Source organism: Rhinopithecus roxellana, chromosome 10, assembly GCF_007565055.1.
Source record: "Rhinopithecus roxellana isolate Shanxi Qingling chromosome 10, ASM756505v1, whole genome shotgun sequence".
Lineage (NCBI taxonomy): Eukaryota > Metazoa > Chordata > Mammalia > Primates > Cercopithecidae > Rhinopithecus > Rhinopithecus roxellana.
The window spans coordinates 64,794,905-64,815,869 of record NC_044558.1 but is presented as its reverse complement, the minus strand read 5'-3'; positions in this window follow the sequence as shown (position 1 = coordinate 64,815,869).

Here is a 20,965-nt window from a genome sequence, read left to right as displayed (position 1 = left end):
CGTGTAGCGGGCTGGCTGCCCTCGGCCCGGCTCCGGGCTAGCCACCAGGAGACAAAAGGCAGGAGGCCCGCCTCTTCCTGCAGCTTCCCGCCCGCCCGGCATCTTCCCACGTCCCGGGACTGCTCCCTCCCAAAGGGACCCGGCAGTTCCAAAAGCCACTGGGACTTGGAGAGGGACTTCCTTCCCCTCCAGGGAGGCCCTGCGGCGGGACGGTCCCGCCGGGAAGTGGCCCTCGCCGCCCTGCGTCGGACCTCTCCACCGCGAGCGCCGATCCCCCTCTTCGCGGAGACAGACGGGGCGGGAGGCTCCAGCAGTAAAAAGTCAGCCAAACGGGGCTTTCCGCCACCTCCCCCCTTGTCCTTGTCAGTAGACTCAACGTGATTAACTTCCCTAGTTAAGGCATATTCTCTCGTCCGATTTCCAGCTTCTGGGAATCCACAACTTTCTTATTCTTAAAGAGCAAAATTCCTCATCTAGACTAAATAAATGACGTTACGAAAACGCCCCATTCCCAAAGTGTTTCGCTCTTCCCCTCCACCAGGGCACAGCACGCGATGCTGAGGGGGAAGAAACCTAAACCCAGGCAGAAATCCCGGGCGCCACAGGGCCCTGCGTTTCTATGTGTTGATGTCAGAAAAGCAAAAGGGTACCGTGACATCCGAAGGGACCTAATGCCTAAGATACAGGATGATTTATTGTTTTAGATGAAAAGGAAAATAAACAATGCAATCTCTATCTGGTTCATATTCTAGGCCTCCTCATGACCTCTCCTGCCAGAAGCAATGATCCCAGAGAATTGATACTTGCGGAGTGGGGAGTTCAAAAAAGGCAGTGAACAAAACCCCCTCATGCCATAAATGCTTTTTCCTCCTCTGGTCCAGAGTTTCTCATCCTGCACACCATTGACCTCTTGGGCTGGATAATTCTTTATTGTAGGGGGCTGTCCTGTGCATTGTAGGAGGCTTCCACGCACTAGATGCCAGTTGCACCCTGCCCCCGACGTTGTGACAATCAAAAAGTCTCTGGACATTGCCAAATGCCCTCTTAGGGAGACGGCAGGGGGCACATATCCACATAACAACGTACAGAACCGACTTATAAGATTATTATTGTTTTATTTTATATGCTGGGGCCAATCCAGGATAAACTCATTATAGCTGCCTTGTTCTCTGTCCATCAAGAAGTGTCCAAAAACACATAGTGGTGATTGACATCTCCTGATACTGTGGCAGGAGTCTGGAAAGCATTCTTGCCTGCTGTGAGCTTTTCTAAATATGGACAATCCTTATTTCCATGATATCAGCTAGTGTAAGTGACTTAACTTATGGGCCAACAGGAAAATTCAGTCCCTCAGATTCTACATTTGCTTTAGCTCAGCTGCTTACAGTATGTATTTTTTCTTGTGTAAGTTTGCCTAGTGCTTCTACTGAATGAAACTGTATCAGTGAGTCTCACTGCAGCACTGGATTTTAGCAAGCCACTGCCCTTTCTCTCCTACCCTGAGTTCTTCTCAATGCCTCTTTGTGGAAGGGGACTCCCAGACCTGAGCTGTTTCTGTCAAGCTCATGCTGTCCCGAATATCCAGAGCCATATCTTACCATTTGAAATTGGGCTTGTTGGCCGGGTGTGGTGGCTTATGCCTGTAATCCCAGCTACTTGGCAGCTGAGGCAGGAGAATCACTTGAACCTGGGAGGTGGAGGTTTCAGTGAGCAGCAGTCGTGCCAGTGCACTCCAGCCCGGGTGACACAGGGAGACTCCGTCTCAAAAAAACAAAGCAAAACAGAAAAAGAAATGGGGCTTGTTTCTGATCTAAAAGTATTTCTGCTATCTGTCCCTGTATGTATTTGCCTCCGTATATTTCACAGTGAGTCTGCGGATGATATACAACATGTGATTTTGAATAAATCTGTATTTGTATTTATCAACATTTAAAAAATATTTATTTCTCTTTTCTTTAAACATCTGTTTAAACTGTTGACTCTTTTAGTTGTGAACATGAAGAAATTATTTAAGAGTTTTTAGACAGAGTGGTGCAAAAGAAAGAGTATGGGCTTTGGAATCAAACACGCATGATTTCAACATACAGCTCTGCCACCTATCAGTTTTGTAAGCTTGGGCTAAGTACTTGACCTCTGTGCATCTGTTTCTTTATCTGTAAAAAGATAATTCTACGCACTTTGTAGTGCTGTTATGAGGATTAAATCGGATGATGTATGTAAAATGCCAAACATAGCACCTGGCACATGGTAAATACTGAATAATTGATGGTTGTTATGTTAAGCAAAGATATCTTGATGTCCTTATTGCCTCTCAAGAAAGAAATAGAAATTGTGCTTTACTAAGTACTCATGTTGCCTTCTTGAGGGCTTGATATTAAGAAGGTATGAAGTGTTTTCCAAAACAATTAAGAATCTTCAGTAGGAAGCATCTGCGTGCCTGCAGAAGGCTAGTGGGAGAATTGTGTTCTCATGGAGAAGGATGAACCCTTAAGTCCACATGGTCTTAGTCTGTTTGACCCCTTCGACTTTGTAATAGGCAGAATTGAAGGTTAAAGGTGTCCAGCAGGCTGTTTCTTTTTCCACTCAAAATGTGTATTATATTTGTAACAACTCCATTCTCTGGAATTCATCAACCAATTTCAAATCAAAGCTCTCTCTCAAGGTCACTGACCTAAGGCAAGTTGAACCAAGGTTGTTGCCTTTTGTCATGACCTTCTGCTTCAAACATAGATTTTTAAAATATTTTTATTATTTTTATTTCATGCCCCCCCTTTTTTTTAACAAAACTCTGAATCAGATGAATGTGAATTGAAACACAAAGCCTCTTTATTTTAGGGCAAGGCTTTCTTTCTAGAAGGCAAGAAGGCTATAGTGAAGAGGAATATTTTATTATAATGATTTTAGTATGAAATAAAGGGAAAAAATTTGCACTTTGCTAATGTACACATTTAATAACACAAAAAGAAGCAGTTTTTCTATCTTATTTCTTAGCTAAGATTTAGCAGCAGTGGTGGGAATTAAAAATTACTCATACTTAACCCTAATATTCTGTGATGTATTATCTGACAGAGAAAAGAATAATATAAGTTATATATGCTTAAATGTTGGAAGGTAGATTAGAGTATCTTATTTTTGATATTTGTCATAGTTGCTTTTTTTTTAACTTGCCATAAACTCCTACTTTCTTATACTTGCTTCATTTCCTAACTGTCTTTCTGCAGTAGGTACTATTTTCATTCAGTGCTATTATCTTCTATTATGATGTTATTATGGTATTCTATCCATCTTATCTTAACCCCTTAATTCCTTTATTTCACTTTTCTCCCTCTTTTTCAGCTGGTAACATCACCTTCTTCTCCTTCATTCACATTCACAGCCACTCACCAACATTTCCTCAACCTTCCTCCACTTTGCCTCGAAGCTTCCACGTTTTCTCCTATGTTTGTACTTGCTGTCCCTGATCTTGGAGGAGCAAATAGTTCTCCCACACCCTACCAACAGTGTCCACTTTGCCTAGGCTTTTGATCCATGTCTTTGGCATTTTTTAGTTATACAGTCATGTGCCACTTAATGATGGGAACAGGTTCTAAGAAATGCATCATGAGACAATTTCACCATTGTGCAAACATTGTACAGTATACTTACACAAACCTATACCATATAGCCTATGATATATAGCCTGTTGCTCATGGGCTGCAAACCTGTACAGCATGTGACTGTACTGAACACCACAGGCAATGGCAACACAATAGTATTTGTGTATCTAAATGTATCTAAATATAGAAAAGGTACAGCAAAAAGACAGTATTGTAGTGTTACAGGACCACCCTCATATTTGTGATCTGTTGTTGATTGAAAATTGTTATGTAGCACGTGACTGTACTCCCTTGCTCTTCAATTTCTGTCTCTATTGCTTTCTTTCCTTTCAAATGACAAAAATTCTGTTCACCCTGTATTTGTAAAAGCTGACATAAATGTCCCTGAGTTGTGTAGTAGGTATTTGTGATTGCCTCTCTAGCATTCCTCTCTGTGTGGTTTCAGGCATGTGAGTTCACGGCCCTGGTTCAGGGTGGAGCACTGGATCCAGTCAAGGTATTCGAGGCCCCAGCTTGGGGACGGTAAGCATGTGACCTAAGCCCATCCAATTAGAGTGAATCTCAGAACTCTGCTGGGGTGCGGAGTCAGAGCTAAGCTAGCCTATTCTGGAACGTGCTGTGTGCATGGAGGAGGCCTTAGAGTGGTTGCAGTCATTTTTGCTAGCAACCTGGTCAAGGATGATTTGACACAGAGGAGGACAGAGAAAATAGAGCTCTGAACAAGTGTTCACCGTGTTTACTTACCTGTAGGGCTTTTTCATTATGGGAACCAATGAGTTCCCATTGCTGTTTAATCCATTTTAAGATGGATTTTCTGTTACTTGCAGTTAGGACTCCCAACAGATTGTGGTAGCTTAAAATCATGTCCATGGATTCTTTGTTACTCCTCTCTTCAACAGGTAGACTTTAATTCATGCCCTTACCCTTGGGTGTGGGCTAGATTTAGTGCCTTGCTTCTAGAAAATAGAATAAAGTGCATGATTTTGAGACTAAGTCAAAAAACACTTTGTGACAACTTTCTCCTCCTTCTTCCCCCACCCTTCTTATCCATTCTCCTCCATCTCCAATATCCTGCGAACGTGTGTGTGTGTGTGTGTGTGTGTGTGTGTGTGTGTGTGTGTGTCTTATCACTGCTATGGGGAAAACCAGCTGCCATGTCAGGAGGACACTCAAGCAGTTAAGAACAGTGGCCTGTGGCCAACAGTCCCAGAGGAGCTGAAGCCTTCTGCCAACAAAAATATGAGTGAGCTTGGAAGGAGATATTACAGTACAATACTGTCAGGCTTTGAAATGGCTCCAACCCTGGCTGACACTTTGACTGCAACCTCATGAGAGATCCTGAGACTCTCACTGTGGTTTATCAGAGAGTTCGTAATTGCCAAACCCCCAATTACCATTTTTCAGTCCTTACCCTACTTGACCTCTTGGTAATTGGACAACATTGAGTAAACATATGATTGTGTGTACATGCACAGAATGAAATATTTTAGAAGGATGACACTTCTGAAATTTCTCACAAATGTTAACTTCTGCATCTAGCTACTGTTCTGATGAGAAATGGGAAGAAATTTTCAAAGCTACCATCACTAGAAAGCTTAGTTTCTCCCCTAAAAAACTGTAATGTGAGCAACAGAGGATGCATTAAACAATGTTTTTTATTATCTCACTTGTGATAAGATATACCATTTTACAAATATATGTATGTATTTACTTTCTAACTTTTATATGGATTCTAAAATTCTTGCTAAAGATTATACAAAAATAAATGTAGGCTGGGCACAGTGGCTCACACCTGTAATCCCAGCGCTTTGGGAGGCCGAGGCAGGTAGATGACATGAGGTCAGGAGTTTGAGAGCAGCCTGGCCAACATGATGAAACCCCATCTCTACTAAAAATACAAAAATTGGCCGGGCCTGGTGGTGTGCACCTGTAGTCCCAGCTATTCAAGAGGCTGAGGCGGGAGAATTGCTTGAACCAGAGAGGCAGAAGTTGCAGTGACCCGAGATCCTGCCACTGCACTCCAGTCTAGGTGACAGAGCAAGACTCCATCTCAAAATAAATGAATGAATGAATGAATGCTCATCCATCATTTATTCATCTATCCCTTTATTCAGGATTTAAAAATTAAGTGTATATTTTATCTTAAATGTAGTTAATGACGTTTCCATATATATATCTTGACCATTGAGCAAGCTCCAGAGAAAACCTCATAAAATTTTCCACTTAAAACAGTGTGCGTGTGTGTGTGTATTTCTCTAGGAAATGATGTCAAGAACAAGATTCTGGACACAATACATAATGCTATAATTGATTGGCAATTAATCATTTATGGCATATGCCTGCCAGGATTTTTGTATAATCCTCACATATGGGATTAAGAATCATTCATAAAATAAACCTTTTCTTGTAAAAGAAAATACAAACTGTCACGTCTGTAGCTCTCACCTCATGAGAAAAGTGTTAAGCTATGGGAAAAAGGTTAATGCCTTTAAAAAAAAAACAAAACCTTGTATAAATCCTGTATTTACATGTTTTTAAGGAGTGCTGGCTTAGATTTTACTTTAAACAGTTTTTACTTACACTATTTCAAAAAGGTTGTGGGAACCTAATTCCCATTCCTAATTCTTAAATGATGTTATATGTTTAAAGACTCAAGCTATTACTTTGGGAGGCTGAGGTGGGCAGGTCACTTGAGGCCAGAAGTTCTACACCAGCCTGGCCAGCATGGCGAAACCTTGTCTCTACTAAAAACACAAAAATTAGCCAGGTGTGGTGCTGCACGCCTGTAGTCCTAGCTACATAGTCCCAGCTACTCAGGAGGCTGATGCATGAGAATTGTTTGAACCTGGAAGGCGGAGGGTGCAGTGAGCCAAGATTAAGCCGCTGCATTCCAGCCTGGGCAATGGAGTGAGACTCTGTCTCAAAAAAAACGAACAAACAAATAAACACGCAAGCTGCTGATTTATTTGTCCCTGTGTTCACTTCAGTTGTAGGAGTTCAGAGTGCTAATGTAAAACCAAACTCCACTGACCTGCTAATGTCTGGGTATGAGCTCAAATATATAAACCGTGTGTGTGGTGTGTGTGTATGTGCGCACACATATATACGTACAGACACGTACATCTATGTGTATGTACAAACATACACACACATGGACTTGCAAAATGATCTGTCTCCTCTGTGAAAGGGTATTGGATTATCGTGGAGTGATCATCCATCCAAATTCAGCTGAAAAACCATAAATGAGAAAGGATCAAAGTACACGCTATTGGCTGTTCTTCAAGCCAACGTGTGTTTCAACCAAATAGCAATGACTATTGATTGAATGTTCCTTGTATGTCAAACATTGTAGGAATATTGTTTTCTTGTCTTTGTAAGGTGATTATCTTTCTTTCCATTTTACATGTGAGGGAAGTGAAACGCATGGCAATTGAATAACTTGTTCAAGGCCACATAGCTAGTAAGTGGCAGAACTGGGATTCAAATCCAGTCTGGATCCAAACCTCACACTCTTTCCACTGAAGAATGTGGCCTTTTAGCAGTGATCCTTTCCTGTTATACTAGAAGAGTGAAGAAAGTACCTTTACTTAAAGACTCTAAAGACTGCTAGCCCCTTGGGAGCAAGTCTTTGGGCAAACCGAACATAAATCTTTCCAATCTGAGGAGACCTCCACAGCATAGCTGACTGAGATGAAGTCTAAGACAAGTGAGAGTACCATGCAGAATCCAAGCCGGTCTTCAACCAGGGGAGCAGGGCTGGGGATGGGGCCTCTGCTGAGAGGAGGTAGGGTGTGGCATGAGGTGGATGCCAAGAGGACGCAAACACGTTTAAAGGGCATCACATTGAGATGATCCTCTTGGGGCTAAAGCCTGCCAGACAATGGATGAGCATGTTACATTATGCTAACACAAAAATACCAAAGTCTAACTTAGAGCACAGCCAGGCTGCCAATTTGTCCCACCTCCTTTTTGGGACATAACATTGGTATAAATTCCTTATACAGAGTGGGAATGGGGAGACGTACTTGTGGTCTTGCCTCGGGTGAGCTATTTAACTTCTTTGAGCTTAATTTTCTTAAGTCTGGCTGATGACTCAGGTCCCATTCAGCTCTAGGATTCTATGATTCCACTAGTAGCAATGGTATGACATTACAGTCACATATTTTTTGACAAGGAAAGTGTTCACATGTATCCATCAGAGTTCTTAATGGAAGAAAACAGACAGTATAAGAGGAGCAAGGAGACAAATCATGCTATAGAGTTAGGATCAGTGCCTGACCCCAGAGTGGCACAGCTGATGCCTATACTTGCCTCTTCACATCTATTATGATGTTAAGGGCCTGAGAGTAGACCTTCTACTTCAGCTACTAGATCTGCCATCCTTGACCATGCCAGTCCCTTGTGCTGCTCATTTGCCTTCCAAATCTGGCTCAGGATATCTTCCATTAGGGCTTGGTGGAAACTATGTTATGTGTGGAACTCAAGTTGCAAGAGAGTCTTAGAAATGTTTGCCTGTCTAGCCTTTGGAGTACAGGAAGCCATGTTTAAAGAGTGAGTGGGTGTTAAGTGACCCTGTGAGTAGTGTCTGCAACAGCATGTTACATCGCTGTGCAAACAGGCAGGGATCAGGTTGGGAGTGGTGGCTCACACCTGTAATCCCAGCACTTTGGGAGGCCAAGGTTGGGTGGATCACCTGAGGTCAGGAGTTCGAGACCAGCCTGGCCAACATGGTGAAACCCCCATCTCTACTAAAAACACAAAAATAACCTGGGCATGATGGCATACACCTGTAATCCCAGGTGCTTGGGAGGCTGAGGCTGGAGAATCACTTGAACCCAGGAGACGGTGATTGCAGTGAGCTGAGATTGCACCACTGTACTGCAGCCTGGGCAATAGAGCGAGACTCAGTATCAAAAAAGGATCATATGTATACCATGAGCCTATTTTTCTATCTATAAAAATATACTCTATAAAAACGTCTGAAAAGTATACACTAAAATTTTAGGAGTGCTTTGATCAGGATTGTGTTTTTATCCTCTTTTTGGTTCTCTGTATTGACCAGCGTTTCTGCCATGAATGAGTATTACTTGTATAATTTCTTAAGAGTGATGCTTATTGGCCTTGATTTTACCTGACAGAAAGGTAGTATCCCTGCCTTTTTGTGTCTTGCAGATGCCTGTCTTCAAGGTACAGACCATAGAATTAGACCTTGAAAATAACTTTAAAGGGCATGTAAACCGTATTCCAATTCAGATCACGTTATCAAACTTCTAGACATTTGAATCAGTTTCTTCATGGAGACTCAGACAATATAATAATGTCAGGGGATTATCTGGAGAAGTCTTTTTTCTCCTTGGAGTCTTTTCACCTTCTCATCTCATGTCTCTCATTGCCCATATTAAAACAATGATAATTTTCTTATGAAGTCCACAGCGGCATTAGCCAGTTTTATTAATAAGCAAAGATAAATTTGAATTACAGATTATTTGCATGAAGATCACACAATCTTATACACAGGAATAGTGAAACAGAATGAAAGATAAAGCTGGAAAAGGATGTGAGAGCTAGACCCTGGCGGTCTTTGAATACTATGTTAAGGGATACTGAAACAATTAAAATCTCGTCCACTCAGATTCCCTCAATGGGTGCTGATGTTTTTCAAATAGAAAATGCTAAAATATATTCAACCTATTGCTTCATCTTGAAGTCTCATTTTGAACTTGGATCAGTAGCATATGAAGTTTTGAAATCAATCTATGATTCATAAAACTTGCCTTAAATCATTTGATTTATTTAATGCCACAAAGAATGCTGTGAACTATTTATTTCAGTGTTGGATTTCTATAGTGTCTTTCTTCTAAAAATTCTCCATTTGATTAAACCTAGTCTTTTGCAAGCACCTGCTATGTGCAAGGTACATTGTTAGGCTTTGAGGAATACAGCAATCAAAGGTTTCTGTTCTCAAACTACAGTTTAGTTAGGATAGCCAAGACATTTACAAAACCCAGCAATACAGAGGACAATGTGGGACATAATATGGGAACAAAGGAGCTCAGATGGGGCAATGATCTTTATAGTAGGATGCAAGAGCAGGCAGTTTGGTTTGGGAGGTTTGGGAGGTTAGGCAGGCAGGGGGATGGGAAGAGTAAGAGAAGGTGGCCAATAGGGGGTGTGTTTTTGGCCAGTCACCACTGGGGCTGCCTGGAGCTTCATCCCCTGAGGAACCTGGGAAATAATATGGAGACAAACTTAGAGTTATTCTACCCAAGGAGCAAAGGGGCTGAGGTCTTTATTTACCAACTTCCATCAGTCTTGGATCAAGGGTTTTTCTGGAGGAAATTACTTGCCAGTACTTTTGGTCCGTCAAGCAAGTGAGCAGAGGGGTCTCTCCCAGGTGTGGAGGAAGCTCTCAGTCAAAGTGTTGAGGGTAAAGTTGGAGACATACGGGTGGGACTTACCAGCATATGCTACAGACAGAGGTTCATTCTAAGGACAGAGGGATGTGGAAGTCTTGATAATTCAGGGAGGATGTGGTACTTCAACTGAGCCTTAAAGAGATATGGCATCAACAGATATTGGCAGGGAAAAGCCATTCCAAATACAGGGAGCAAAGACCCAGAGAAGCCAAATTCAGAATACTATCCATAACCGATAACAGTTGATATAGCGCTATCTTGTCTGTTCCTCCCACTTAATATTATTTATTTCTATTTTCATTGCTGCCTAGTATTTCATGGTGTTAATGACTCTTAGCCACTCCACTATATTTAAACATGTGGGTTGTTTTCAAATTCATTATTAAAAATGTTCATTTAATCAAAAGATATGTATTCCACAAATATAAAGGTGAGCAAGATAGATTAAATACCTGCCCTTATGGAGCTGGCATTTTGGGTGGGAACACTAGTAAAACCTATGCATGGCAGATCAGTCAGGCTGCAGTAGTTCACAGTGGTTCACCCCTGGGAGAGGAGGCAGCTGAATCAGGGAGCTGGCTGTGAGCTCCTCAAAGGCAGGGAATTGGCTTCTTTACACTGAAAACTTCTTTACACAGAAAACCTTTAACTATCACACCACCTGGCATACAGTAGATTCTGGGTAAAATCTGTTAATTATGGGAGAAAAATCCCTAAACAGGGTGTGAAAGGGTTAATAGGAGAACTCGAGTTTGGAGTCTTGTAAGAGAACCATTGTGATTCACAGCACTTTTTTCCTTTATAATTTTCTGTGTGTCCTAAGACATAAAATTTATGTCTCAGACATTTTCTTTTGTGAAGTCTTTAGCTCAGGAGAAAATGTTTCCTGTGGCTAAGGACACATTTTCCTTCCTTGTTAGCATCATAGTATGTAAAGAAAGCTCTTCTTTAAATTCTAGAAGCAAACTATACCACATGCACGTTTTCACCACCTGTGACTTCAGAGAAACACCTGCCGAGGCTTCTGGCTTTTCTCTTGAATTATGTATCAGTCAGCAGTTGCATATGTAATGTTTTATCTTGCTAAATTTTATCTCTTACTAAAACAGTTCATGAATCACTTCTTATGGTTTTCATATAGGCTACAGGATGACCATATTCACATTTAGATCCAATCCTCTGACAAATCTAGGAGGCTACCTTTAAAATTTACCCCCAAATGTCTATTTCATTGCTAAGACTTACTTTTTAAGATCTCTCCCCCACCTCCTCCTCTTCTTTTTCTTCTTATTTTAGTGTATTTCCCTCACTAGAACCAACAGCTAACATTTTTTTTTCAGGCTTATTTTCAGGAATTAAATAAATTTATATTACTATAAAAACTCCCGCATGATGAGCAGCAAACGAGGATGCCACGTTGGAGCGTGTGTTGTGGGTGGTGGGTGGGGCTCATTTTTCATCAGCACAGCGACTTACTTCCCAGGTGTGCCCCCTTGCTCCCGCAGAATCACAAATTACTACAGCAATGGAGCAACTGCTCATAAATAGCTAACGCTGAAAATAGCAAACTTGCAAATACTAAGGGTCTGCTTTAGTCTTTCCCAAACTGGCTTCAGAGGAGCATTAGAGTCCCTCGAATCGATAATATGTGTTTTGCAAAATAAAAGGTTCTGTTGTAAAATAAGTTCGAGAAACCCTTCAAATTGTATCTTTCTCTTGGAAAGTTCATAAAACACAACATTACAGCTTCTGAATCCTACTGAACTACACAAACCTTTGGGAAAGCACCTAGTATTACTAACAACACATAGAGTACTAATGTTCTACAGAATATCATTTAGGGAAGATTTTTTTTTTGAAACAGGGTCTTGCATTGTCGCCCAGGTTGGAGTGCAGCTGCATGATTACAGCTCAGTGCAGTCTCAACTTCCCGGGCTCAGGTGATTCTTCCACCTCAGCCTCCCGAGTAACTTGGTACCACAGGTGATTAAATTTTGTAGCAATGGGGTTTTGTCATGTTGCCTAGACTGGTCTCAAACTCCTGGGCTCAAGTAATCTTCCCACCTTGGCCTCCCAAAGTGCTGGGATTACAGGCATGAGCCACTGCACCCAGCCATTTGGGAAAGATTGATCCACATGATTTCTATGGAGCTGATTTCCTGTATTAACCAGATAAGAGGGTATGAACAGCTTTTTAGTTCCTGTTCTACGTGTCTGCCAATGGATTCAAACAACAATATGTAAGTACTTATGACTGTATTTCTATGACTAACAGGTTTTCTCTTGACTATGAATGTGGTTCACACTCTATGATTGATTAATAGATGAACATCATATGAGATATTGTTAGTTGACTAGTTTAACACAGTGGTTCTGAAAGTGTGGTCCTGTACCAGAAACTTCTGAGTCACCTGAGAACTTGTTAGAAATTCAAGTTCTCAGCCTGGGCAACATAGCAAGACCCTGTCTATAGAAATAAAAAAAATCAGCCATACATGGTGGCAAGTGGCTGTAGTCCCAGTGAGATGGGACGATTGCTTGAGCTCCTGAGTTTGAGGCTGCAGTAAGCTCTGATTGTGCCACTGTACTCGAGCCTGGGTGACAGAGACCAACCCTATCTCAAAAAATTGTAAATTCTTAGGCCCCACACGCATTAATTAGAAACTCTAGGGAGATGGGCATGTAGCAATCTGCATGTTTTTTTTGTTTTTGTTTTTGTTTTTTTTTGAGACGGAGTCTTGCTCTGTAGCGCAGGCTGGAGTGCAGTGGCGCGATCTCGGCTCACTGCAAGCTCCGCCTCCCGGGTTCACGCCATTCTCCTGCCTCAGCCTCCCGAGTAGCTGGGACTACAGGCGCCCGCCACCTCGCCCGGCTAATTTTTGTATTTTCAGTAGAGACGGGGTTTCACTATGTTAGCCAGGATGGTCTCAATCTCCTGACCTCGTGATTGGCCTGCCTCGGACTCCCAAAGTGCTGGGATTACAGGCGTGAGCCACCGCGCTGGTCGCAATCTGCATTTTAACAATGCCCGCTGGTTAATTCTAATGCACGCTAAAGTTTGAGAACACCACTGTAACACAGCCTAAGACGTCTGCTTTCTGCTTAAAAGGGGTAACAGGGACCAGATTTACCCTCCTACCTGAAACGAGTGGAAAGCTAAACAAAATATATGAAACAGTGAGTGGTTCTCAGATATTGAACATGAGGCAGCACAGGACTGTCATCCCTGAGAAACAGTAAATAAGTGATTACTGTGAATCGGCCAACTTACTACCTGGGGAGAGTTTCCAGGGTGATGTCGGGGAGAGGGAAGCCAGGAAGTTCCTGGCCATCTCTGAGTTAAGGAGATGGATTAGGAGTCCAGGGAGACCAAGGTGGCTAGAATTTGCAGGGCAGAGTGCCAGGCAAGAGAGCCACAGAGAAATAAAAATCCAGAGAGTTGCAGAGGGTCCCCTTACGTTTTTAACCGAGTACTAATCAGGGCATGACTTTTAGGAAACTAGCTGAGGCTGGAGAAAGACCCACCCAAAATGGATCTGAGGAAATAATCTCTACAGCCCACACAGGGCTGGGGATAGTTTTAGTTCCCACTAGCCAGAGAGGATGAACCTTCTAGTTCACAGAACAAAGGTAGAGAACTCATCAGGTGGAATACGCAGAGGGTATTATTGCCTCAGTAGCGGAGCAAAGTTAAGGACTTCCCCTATCCTGAATAATAAAGCTTAAAATTTTGAAAGAATCAGACTATCTCTAAATAACATAACTGCATCCCAGAACAAAGTTCAAGAATATTGATAGAAAAATGCATAATGACTGGTATCTAATAAAAATGTACCTGGCATACAAAGAAACAGGAAAACACAATCCACTATGAGGGGAAAAACTGATAAATAGAAACAGATCCAGAAATGATACAGTTAATAGAATAAGTAAACAAGGACACGAAAACTTATAGCTATATTCCAGGGAAGTTCATAGGATAAAGTAGAGAAATCCTTGTGTATGTTAAGCAGATACACGGGATTTACATTTTTTAAAGACCCAAATTGAACTTCTAGAGATAAAAATACAAGGTCTGGGCCGGGTGCGGTGGCTCAAGCCTGTAATCCCAGCACTTTGGGAGGCCGAGACGGGCGGATCACGAGGTCAGGAGATCGAGACCATCCTGGCTACCACGGTGAAACCCCGTCTCTACTAAAAAAATACAAAAAAACTAGCTGGGCGAGATGGCAGGCGCCTGTAGTCCCAGCTACTCGGGAGGCTGAGGCAGGAGAATGGCGTGAACCCGGGAGGCGGAGCTTGCAGTGAGCTGAGATCCGGCCACTGCACTCCAGCCTGGGCGACAGAGCAAGACTCCGTCTCAAAAAAAAAAAAAAAAAAAAAAAAAAAAAAAAAAAAAAAAAAAAAAAAAAAATACAAGGTCTGAGATGAAAAATGCAATCTATGAAGATATGCAAAATAAAATATTAAATAACTTAAAGACATAGCAACACAAACTATTTGAAATGAAACAGGAAAAAAACATGAAAAAAATGAATAGAGAACGAGCTGTGGGATAATTTTTTTTTTTTTTTTTTTTTTTTTTTTTTTTTTTGAGACGGAGTCTCGCTCTGTCGCCCGGGCTGGAGTGCAGTGGCCGGATCTCAGCTCACTGCAAGCTCCACCTCCCGGGTTTACACCATTCTCCTGCCTCAGCCTCCCGAGTAGCTGGGATTACAGGCGCCCACCATCTCGCCCGGCTAGATTTTTGTATTTTTTTAGTAGAGATGGGGTTTCACCGTGTTAGCCAGGATGGTCTCGATCTCCTGACCTCATGATCCGCCCGTCTCGGCCTCCCAAAGTGCTGGGATTACAGGCTTGAGCCACCGCGCCCGGCCTTTTTTTTTTGAGATGGAGTTTTGCTCTTGTCGCTGAGGCTGGAGAGCAATGGCATGATCTTGGCTTATTGCAACCTCCACCTCCCGGGTTCAAGCCATTCTCCTGCCTCAGCCTCCCAAGTAGTTAGGATTACAGGCATGCACCACCATGCCCGGCTCATTTTTGTATTTTTAATAGAGACGGGGTTTCATCATGTCTGCCAGGCTGGTCTCAAACTCCTGACCTCAGGTGGTCTGCCCACCTCGGCCTCCCAAAGTTCTGGGATTACAGGCTTGTCTCGAATTCCTGACCTCAGGTGATCCGTACACCTCGACCTCCCTAAGTGCTGGGATTACAGGCCTGAGCCATTACACCCAGCAGCTGTGGGATAATTTTAAGTGACCTAATACATGTATTTAAAGTCCCTAAAAATGGAGAGCAGAAATGATATTTGAAGAAATAATAACCAAAAAAGTTCCAAATTGCATGAAAACTATAAATCTACAAATCCAAGAAATTCAATAGACTCCAAGAACAACAAACATAAAAACTGCACCAAGAAACAGCATAATCATATTGCTTAACCTCTTTCCCATACCCCTTTCCCATTTAGAAAAACAAAGTGCAGCTTGCTGCTGGCACTCATTTAATTTTACATAAACACACTCTTGAAGGCTGAAGCAAATCTCACTGATTTTCAGTGTGAAAATAAAATATGAAAACTGTTTATGAAGCTATTTCTAAACAGAACTAGTATCAGAATCATCCAAATCATCAAAATTGTCTATTTCAGAAAAATCGGATTCATCAAATGAATCTTTGACCAATGACTGTTCAAGAACAATGTTAACATCACACGTAGGAATGCTGCGTTTTCTAGGATTTGACATTTTCAGTGATTGAGAATTACTATATTTTGTAAATGGGAGTATCATGACTAAAAACAGAATGCTATAAATAGAATGATGTCTTTTGTTTCCAAAGTTGATATACTAGAGTGATGCAAAAATAATAATAAAAGCGAGATTTGCATGGCAAAATTATCTTGGGTAAATGCTGCGGCTGCAAGCACTGCCAGTGAGTATTCTCAGCAGAAACAGGAAAACGTTAAAGTCAGTGATAATAAGAAAATCTTAAAAGCAGTCCGAGGGAAAATGCCACAGAGGAAAAAAACCAAAATGATAAGATTGACAGCAGAATTCTTGTGGGAAACAATGCAAGCCATCAGACAGTGGAGCAATGTCTTTAAAGTGCTGAAAGAAAAAATTCTGTCAACTTAGAATTCAAAAACCAGGCTGGGTGTGGTGGCTCATGTCTGTAATCCCAGCACTTTGGGAGGCTGAGACGGGTGGATCATGAGGTCAGGAGTTCGAGACCAGCCTGGCCAACATGGTGAAACCCTGTCTTTACTAAAAATACAAAAATTAGCTGGGCATGGTGGCATGTGCCTGTAGTCCCAGCTACTTGGGAGGCTGAGGCAAGAGAATCATTGGAACCTGGGAGGTGGAGGTTGCAGTAAGCCAAGATTGTGCCACTTCACTCAAGCCCTGGGCAAGACAGTGAGACTCCGTCTCAAAGAAAAAAAAGAATTCAAAAACCAGTAAAAATATCTGTCAGTAATGAAGATAAACTAAAGTTTCTCTCAGACATATGAAAGCTGAAAAAAATCATCACAGTTGACTTGAACCAAAAGAAATATTATAAAGAAATTCTTCAGGCAAAAGCAAAATGATACTAAAAAGGAATCTGTATCTGCAAAAGGAGCAAGGAGGAGGCACAGCAAGATAGCTGAATAAGCTTGCTGGTGATCATCCCCCTGCAGGAACACCACTGTGAACAACTATCCACACAAGAAAGCACCTTCATAGGATGCAAAACATTCAAGGCATGCTATCTTGTGCCTTGAGTGAGTGATCACACTACCTGGTTTGAACATAATATCAAAGAAAGAGGTATTGGCTGGGTGCAGTGGTCCACACCTGTAATCCCAGCACTTTGGGAGGCCGAGGTGGGTGGATCACCTGAGGTCAGGAGTTCGAGGCCAGCCTGGCCAACATGGTGGAACCCCATCTCTACTAAAAACACAAAAATTAGCTGGACGTGGCAGTGCATGCCTGTAATCCCAGCTACTTGGGAGGCTGAGGCAGAAGAATCACTTGAACCCAGGAGACAGAGGCTGCAGTGAGCCAACTGCATTCCAGCCTGGTAACAGAGTGACACTCTGTCTCAAAATAAAATAAAATAAAATAAAATAAAGAGGTACTGAAGAGGGTGGGAAGGCCAACCTTTCACTACCTGTGTCACTCGTCCCCCAACTCTAGGCAGTGCAGCATGGAGAGAGAATCTGTGTGCTTAGGGGAGAGAGAGCAAACAGAGTGTGGCACTTGGCATTGGAACTCAGTGCTCTCTATCATAACAGAACATAGCACACGGCAGAATTCTTTCAGTACCCACAGAGGGAGCATTAGACCAGCCCTGGACCAGTGGAGAATTTTCAGTGATTGAGAAAACTGTCCCAGTGGGAGGAACTCAAGTCTCAGCTGCCTTTACCGCTGGCTAACAAAAGAGGCCTGGGACCCGGAGTAAATGTGAGTGGCAGTCAGGCCACAAGGACTGCAGTCTTAGGGCAATCCCTGGTACTGCACTGGTCTGGGAGGCAGTAGACCTGGGGTACAATCCTGTGCAACACTAGCTGTGGTAACCAGGGGAGCGCCTGTGTTGCCCCTTCCCCAATTCCAGGCAGTGCAACTCTGGGAGAGATTCCTATCACTTGGGGCAAGGAGAGATGAGAGTACAGAGAACTGTGTCTTGCAACTTAGGTACCAATTCAGCCACAGTAAAATAAAGAATCAGCCACATTTCTGAAGCCCTGGATTCTGGGTCTTTGTTCCTGGCCAGTGTTTCTAGACCCACCCTGGGCCAGAAGGGAATCCACTGCCCTGATGGGATGGACCCAATCCTGGCAGAATTTATCACCTGCTGACTAAAGTCATCTTGGGCATTGAATAAACATCAGTGGCAGCCAGGCAGTAGTGGCTGCAGGCCTTGAGTAAGCCCCACTGCTGTGCTAGTCCACAATGCTTTAAGCGTGATCCTGCACAGTGCCAGCTATGGTGGCCATGGGAGTGTCCATGTCACTCCTCTCCCAGCTCCCAGCAGCCCAGCATGGGGAGAGACTCCTTCTGACTGGGAAAAAGAGAGGGAGGACAGCAAGAAACTGCCTGGTAACTTGGAGAATTTTCCTTTATCTCACCCAAATCCACCAAGGCAGTGTATCTAGGAGTCTGCAAGAGTTGCACACAGCGTTCCTGGGCTTAAGGTGCTCCTAGTGTTGAAACAGCTGCAGTGACTGCAGGCTAAGGTCACAACACTCAGTTCCCTTCAAATTTCTGGAAAGCCCTCTCAAGGAGAATGAGTACAAGGAAGCCCAGACTATGAAGATTGGATTAAATACCTAACTCTTTAATGCTGAAACATCAACCAACACCTACAAGCACCAAGAATATCCATGAAAATATGGCCTCATCAAACACAGTAAACAAGGCACAAATGAGCAGTCCTGGAGTGAGGGAGACACATGACCTTTCAGGCAGAGAATTCAAAATAGCTGTCATAGCTGGGCACGGTGGCTCACACCTGTAATCCCAGTACTTTGGGAGGCCAAGGTAGGCGAATTGCTAAGGTCAGGAGTTGAAGACCAGCCTGGCCAACATGGCAAAACCCTTTCTCTACTAAAAATACAAAAATTAGCCAGGTGTGGTGGTGCTTGCCTGTAATTCCAGTCACTCGGGAGACTGAGGCATGAGAATCACTTGAACTCGGGAGGGGGAGATTGCAGTGAGCTGAGATCATGCCACTGCACTTCAGGGTGGGTGATAGAGTGAATGAAACTCTGTCCAAAAAAAAAGCTGCCTTGTACTAGCCCAGTGAACTTCGAGATAACACAGAGAAGGAATTCAGAATTCAATCAGAGAAATTGAACAGAGACTGAAATAACAAGGCAAAGTCAAGCAGAAATTCTGAAGCTAAAAAATTCAATTGACAAACTGGAAATGTACCAGTCTCTCAATAGTAGAATTGATCAAGCAGAAGAAAGAATTAGTGACATGAAAAACAGGCTACATGAAAATATATGAGGAGAAAACAGAATAAAGCACACCTACAAGATCTAGAAAATAGCCTCAAAAGGGCAAATCTAAGGGCAAATCTAAAACCTCTCTACATCTAAAGAGGGTATACAGAGCTAGATCTGGGTGGAAAGTTTATTCAAAAGGAATGAAAAGCCATACACATAAAAAAGATAAATATAATATTTTTAAATTAAAATCTATTTAAAAGATAATCGACTTTTTAAATTTTTTATTTTATTTTATTTTATTTTTTTGGATATAGGGTCTTGCTGTGTAACCCAGACTGGAGTACAGTGGCATGATCACAGCTCATCACAGCCTCGAACTCCTGGGTTCAAGCAATCCTCTCATATCAGCCTCCCAAGTAGCTACGACTAGAGGCATGCACCACCACACCCAGCTAATTTTTGTACTTTTTGTAGAGACAGAGTCTCACTAACTAGCTCAGGCTGGACTCAAACTCCTGGACTCAAGCAATCTTCCTGCCCTGGCCTCCCAAAGTATTGGGATTACAGGTATGAGCCACCATGCCCAACATGATTGACTGTTTAACAACAACAACAAAAAAGTAATATATACAATGTATTGGAGAGTTTCTAATGTATATAAAAGTAAAATGCATGACAATAATAGTACAAAGGCCTGGAAGTGGGAACAGGGAGTATATTGTTGTAAGGTTTTTATACTATATGCGAAGTGGTATGTTATTACTTGAAGATTTATTGTATTAAGTTAAGCAAGTATACTATAAACCCTAAAGCAGCCCCTAAAACAAAACAAATAGTAATAGCTAACTATAAACCATCAAAGGAAATAATATAGAATCATAAAAATAATCCAAAAGAGGGCAGAAAATATGAAAAGGGAAACAGAACAGATGAGTCAAATAGAAAATAAACAGCAAGAAGGTAGATTTAAATGCAACCATACCAATAAACTCTTAGTGCTCTCAGGCAAATAAACAAGTTAACTTTGATCTCCTATCTGTATTACGTTTCTGTCAGAAAGTTGTACAGTGAAAGATTAGAAACTTGAACTAATCATGGTTATAACAGCAAAATGATCTTGGCAGGGATTCCTTTTCTGACTTAAGCAGATCACAGAATGGCGTCTAGCAAGTTCAGCCAAGAGACACTGTGCTGAAGGCACTTTTCATTTCTTTCTTCGCAGAGCGCTTACATAACTCAGATTGCCATAGCGCAACAACAATCCAGGCACAGAGTGCTGGAAAGAGATTTCTACAGTAACAACTCCCTTTCTCACCAAGCAGAGGCTTAGGAACAGTATTAAAGGGAATTTCCTTTGTCCTCATGAGACAAAAAACCTCTGGAGATCTTTTGGGTCAAACTCCAGTCGTTGGTATCTGCTCCTTTAGTCCTGCTTGAGGATTACCTGGGCCCACTCGCTACCTCATCTTATGCCACGCTACCTCACTCAAAACACACAGCTGCCTTCCTTCAGGATCAGGGTCCTGTCTGATGGTGTCTTCTTCCTGGAATAGTTTCTCATCTGCCAATCTTGTTCATTTAGTTAATTCCTTTTCATCCTTTAGATCTTAATTCAAAAGTCTAGGCTGGGCATGGTGGCTCATGCGTGTAATCCCAGCACTTTGGGAGGCCAAGGCAGGCAGATCACCTGAGTTCAGGAGTTCAGACCATCCTGGTCAACATGGTGAAACCCTGCCTCTACTAAAAATACAAAACATTTAGCCAGGTGTGGTGGTGGGCGCCTGTAATCCCAGCTACTTGGGAGGCTGAGACAGGAGAATCGCATGAACCTGGGAGGCGGAGGTATCAGTGAGCCGAGATCGTGCCACTGCACTACAGCCTGGGCAACAAGAATGAAACTCTGTCTCAAAAAAATAAATAAAATAAAATAAAATAAAATAAAATCTGCCCCTGCTCCTCCCAGCCCACTCCCATTCCAGATTCTTACCACATTTTGAAATTATATACCATGGGATATA